Raw genomic sequence first — 5,000 nt, forward strand, 5'->3', positions numbered from 1 at the left:
TTTTTATAAAAAAAAAAAAAAATTTAAAAATTATTCTTAGAAAACGCGCGCGAATCGAACAAAACTAATAACACCGATACACAAACAACGCGCGCCACCAACGAGAACGCCCGAAACTGAAACTTCTATAACCGACAAACGCACGAACGACACAGCGGCGGCGGAGGAGGGAAGAAAAAGGGGATCATCTCCCCACAACAACACACCGTAAACTGTGTCGGACGACGTCTCCGTTATGTAAGAGCGGAAGGCGTAAGAGAACGTCTCGTTTAATTAACGCGAACGGCGTTGGGCTCCCGAGTCGACTTCGGGGCGGCCCTTAACGCATCGCATCAACGAGCTCGTCGCGCGCTAGTCGCGCGACGGTCGATCATGATATATAAATCAAGGATTTCGGATCTCTCTAAAACCGGGCTGGAAATCGGTCATTGTTCGTTTTGCGAAACGATATTTTATAAAAGTGAAGATTTGTATGTGTCTCGTCAAAGAACGTTCCGATGAATCGGACGCGATGCCGCGTCCAAAGTAAATCTGGACGAACGCGAGGCGAGTGTTGAGATATACATTTTCCTCCGTGAACAGATAGAAAAACGAATTCATTTTGTTGTTGCGGTGTGGTGTTGTGTGTGTATTGTAATAAATACGCACGCACGCACGCACGCACGCAAAAAGCTACCTAGGCACCGGCGCGTCACGGCGTTTCGAACGTCCGACGCGTCGCTTGTCACACGTCTATCATATCATCATCACCCTCATATCTCTCGTATGTGCGGTGTTGGTGTGTGTTAGCTCTACTAGCTAGCTCCCTGGTTGATCCTGCCAGTAGTTATATGCTTGTCTCAAAGATTAAGCCATGCATGTCTCAGTGCAAGCCGTATTAAGGCGATACCGCGAATGGCTCAATATATCAGTTTTGGTTCCTTAGATCTTACCTCGGTTACTTGGATAACTGTGGTAATTCTAGAGCTAATACATGCAATCAGAACTCTGACCAGTGATGGGATGAGTGCTTTTATTAGATCAAAACCAATCGACGGAGGGCCTCGCGTCCGAAGTCGTTAATTTTGATGAATCTGGATAACTTTTGCCGATCGCATGGTCCAGCACCGGCGACGCATCTTTCAAATGTCTGCCTTATCAACTTTCGATGGTAGTTTCTGCGACTACCATGGTTGTCACGGGTAACGGGGAATCAGGGTTCGATTCCGGAGAGGGAGCCTGAGAAACGGCTACCACATCCAAGGAAGGCAGCAGGCGCGCAAATTACCCACTCCCGGCACGGGGAGGTAGTGACGAAAAATAACGATACGGGACTCTTACGAGGCCTCGTAATCGGAATGAGTACACTTTAAATATTTTAACGAGGAACAATTGGAGGGCAAGTCTGGTGCCAGCAGCCGCGGTAACTCCAGCTCCAATAGCGTATACTAAAATTGTTGCGGTTAAAAAGCTCGTAGTTGCATTTGTGCGCCGCGCTGTCGGTGCACCGCATCCGCGGTGATACTGACACGTCTGCGGAGCATATCGTCGGTGAGCCGTCGGTAAAACGGCGGTTCAATATCAAAATCCTATCGCGGTGCTCTTCGGTGAGTGTCGAGATGGGCCGACAATTTTACTTTGAACAAATTAGAGTGCTCAAAGCGGGCTCAAAATGCTGCTTGAATATTTCGTGCATGGAATAATAGAATATGATCTCGGTTCTATTTTGTTGGTTTTCAGAACTCCGAGGTAATGATTAATAGGGATAACTGGGGGCATTCGTATTGCGACGTTAGAGGTGAAATTCTTGGATCGTCGCAAGACGAACATCAGCGAAAGCATTTGCCAAAGGTGTTTTCATCAATCAAGAACGAAAGTTAGAGGTTCGAAGGCGATTAGATACCGCCCTAGTTCTAACCGTAAATATGTCATCTAGCGATCCGCCGACGTTACTACGATGGCTCGGCGGGCAGCTTCCGGGAAACCAAAGATTTTGGACTCCGGGGGGAGTATGGTTGCAAAGCTGAAACTTAAAGGAATTGACGGAAGGGCACCACCAGGAGTGGAGCCTGCGGCTTAATTTGACTCAACACGGGAAATCTCACCAGGCCCGGACACCGGAAGGATTGACAGATTAACAGCTCTTTCTTGATTCGGTGGGTGGTGGTGCATGGCCGTTCTTAGTTGGTGGAGCGATTTGTCTGGTTAATTCCGGTAACGAACGAGACTCTAGCCTGCTAAATAGGCGTCGTCATTTAGGTGTGCGCCGCTCCGGTGGCGCAACTCACTGGCGACGTATTAAAATTCTTCTTAGAGGGACCGGCGGCTTCGAGCCGCACGAGATTGAGCAATAACAGGTCTGTGATGCCCTTAGATGTCCTGGGCCGCACGCGCGCTACACTGAAGGAATCAGCATGTTCTCCCTGGCCTAGAGGCCCGGGCAACCCGTTGAAACTCCTTCGTGCTGGGGATTGGGGTTTGCAATTATCCCCCATAAACGAGGAATTCCTAGTAAGCGCGAGTCATAAGCTCGCGTTGATTACGTCCCTGCCCTTTGTACACACCGCCCGTCGCTACTACCGATTGAATGATTTAGTGAGGTCTTCGGACCGACACGCGGTGGCTTCACGGCCGTCGGCGTTGCTGGGAAGTTGACCAAACTTGATCATTTAGAGGAAGTAAAAGTCGTAACAAGGTTTCCGTAGGGGAACCTGCGGAAGGATCATTAACGTGTGTGTATGTGTGCGAGACGCGTGATATGTTCACGAACGTTGTTGCGCCGCTGTTGCTGTTGCTGTTGTTGCTGTTGCGACGACGACGACGACGACGACGACGACGACTTCGTACATACCGTGTTTACACATATATATATGTAATACATCCATAATGATATATATATACGACATATATACATATATATGTACGTACGCGCGCGCGCTGCTGTTCGTATCTAATGCGGACGAGCGCGCGCGCGTGTGCGTGCGTGTGTGTGTGCGTGTTTGTATATATGTATAAAAAATAAAATGTGAAATAATTGTCTCTAGCGTCTATTACGCCTAACGGCGCAGCGGCGACGGCGCCGTGGCGGTGGCCGGTGGCGGTGGTGGCATTCGTCGAAAGTGCTACCGCCGCCGCTGCCTCCGCCGCCGTCGAAGCGGCCGGGTGGCGGAAAAACGCCGAGAGACGAGCGCCGACCGGGGCATACCAAACGGAGCGTTCGAAGCGGTGAAAATCCCCACTGCCTAGCTCAGGCCCTTTATTGTCGGTTGGCGCTATACAAAACGAAATTTAAGCGGTTAGAAAGATGACAATGTCGTGCGTCACGCCAGCTCGTTGGGGGGTGCGCGGGTCGTCGTCGTTCATCATTCTAAAGGATTCGCGTCGGGGCGTTAAGCTTTTTCGGTGCCGTTTCTTTATGAACGCCTCGGCGCACATGAATTCGACCAACTTTCGACGTTAATACATAAAAACGGACAATCAAGTGGCCGACGGCGAGAGCCGTAGGCCGCTACCGTAAGTAATAACAACATTAAGAAAAAACCATTACCCTGGACGGTGGATCACTTGGCTCGCGGGTCGATGAAGAACGCAGTTAACTGCGCGTCATAGTGTGAACTGCAGGACACATTTGAACATCGACATTTCGAACGCACATTGCGGTCCGTGGAGAAATATCCAGGACCACTCCTGTCTGAGGGCCGGCTGTTAAAATATAAAAACCACACTGTTCGGTGTAGAACGCGCGCTACGTGCGCTCGCGCCGGTCGATGCGCGCGGCGGTGACGCGCGACGCGGCGGCGGCGGGTTGGTGGGGGGTGATGAACGAGCTCGCGGACGGTGCGATGGGACGATCTCTAATAAGAGTCTCTCGTCCGCGCCGCCGCGGCTCTCACTCTCTCTCTCTCTCACTATCCGCCGTCGCTGTCGTCGCGCTGCCGCTGCCGCACTACCGCGCGCGGGCGAGCGGGCGCGCGCTCTTTCGAACAATTGACGGTTTCCGTTGAACGTTCTTCGCGACGGACGACGGACGGCGGGGTGCTGCACCCCTCACGTCCGCGTACGCGCGGAGCGCGTTTACGGTCCGTTTAAATATATCGAATTGTATTGAATATGAAACGAGTGTGAAAAGATTACACGCATCGCTAAGACGCGAGTCTTCGTAGTGCGGTCTTCGTCCGAGCTCATCGGTTCGTGTATACGATATAATAAAATATATCGGAAGCACAGACGACGCGTCTCCGACGGATGCGACCGGCAGGCGGTGAATGTTTTCTTGCGCGGCAAGCGTAACGCACACACAAACATATGTAAGTAAACATTACGTGATGTTCATGTGCGCGCGCGCCTAGCCCGATGCGAGAGAGTTCACCGCTCGTCGTCGCTACGCATCCGTATTATGTCGGTGATACGCGTCGTCGTTCCAGTGCGAACGTTATATTATCGTATCGATACGGACCGATACCGAAAGGGCCGGACGATCGATCGCTAACGAAAAGTACTCGCGCTCGCGTATGCGTGTCGAGATTTTCGTTTACGCTCGTATCATCATAATCATCATCGTCATCGTCGTCGTTCATCGCGCAACGCGTGTTGTGTGTGCAGCGTTGCGTTGTGCGTGCGCGCGTCTAGAGACCTCTAAGGACTCGCGACGCGCGCGCCTCGCGCACGCGCACTCGCTCTGCGACGCGCGATGATCGCGACGGTGGGGGTGGTGTACGGTAGGCGGACTCGACGTCCGAAGGGCGTCCCGCGACGACGACCGGCCGCCGTGCGCGCTTGCTTGCTTGCGCGCGCGGTCCGTCGGTTCGTCGTCGTCAAAAATATAATAAGGGACGTCGCGTACGGATATCGCGTCTGCCTCGAATTTTTATCGTTGGCCTCAGATCAGGGAGGATCACCCGCCGAATTTAAGCATATTAGTAAGCGGAGGAAAAGAAACTAACAAGGATTTCCCTAGTAGCGGCGAGCGAACAGGAAAGAGCCCAGCACTGAATCCCGCGATCGTCTCGAGCGCGGGAGAT

The 5,000-nt window shown here is 52.1% G+C and overlaps 3 non-coding genes across 3 annotated transcripts in view; all 3 read left to right on the forward strand.

The window, feature by feature from the left end:
- The first annotated feature begins 803 nt into the window (after positions 1-803).
- LOC137929188 (small subunit ribosomal RNA) lies at positions 804-2,707 on the forward strand. Its single transcript, XR_011108756.1, has one exon. It is a non-coding gene; the product is annotated as a small subunit ribosomal RNA (ribosomal RNA).
- Positions 2,708-3,523: 816 nt separating this feature from the next.
- On the forward strand, positions 3,524-3,680 carry LOC137929193 (5.8S ribosomal RNA). The gene has a single exon (XR_011108760.1). It is a non-coding gene; the product is annotated as a 5.8S ribosomal RNA (ribosomal RNA).
- Positions 3,681-4,853: 1,173 nt separating this feature from the next.
- Positions 4,854-5,000, forward strand: part of LOC137929209 (large subunit ribosomal RNA) — a 4,022-nt gene continuing 3,875 nt past the window's right edge. The window contains exon 1 of the ribosomal RNA XR_011108775.1: positions 4,854-5,000. This exon is cut by the window's right edge and continues 3,875 nt beyond it. This is a non-coding gene — a ribosomal RNA (large subunit ribosomal RNA).

This window comes from Battus philenor, unplaced genomic scaffold, assembly GCF_028537555.1.
Source record: "Battus philenor isolate CCGP_79_NKW_IND1 unplaced genomic scaffold, ilBatPhil1.0.hap1 SCAF_44, whole genome shotgun sequence".
Classification (NCBI taxonomy): Eukaryota; Metazoa; Arthropoda; class Insecta; order Lepidoptera; family Papilionidae; genus Battus; species Battus philenor.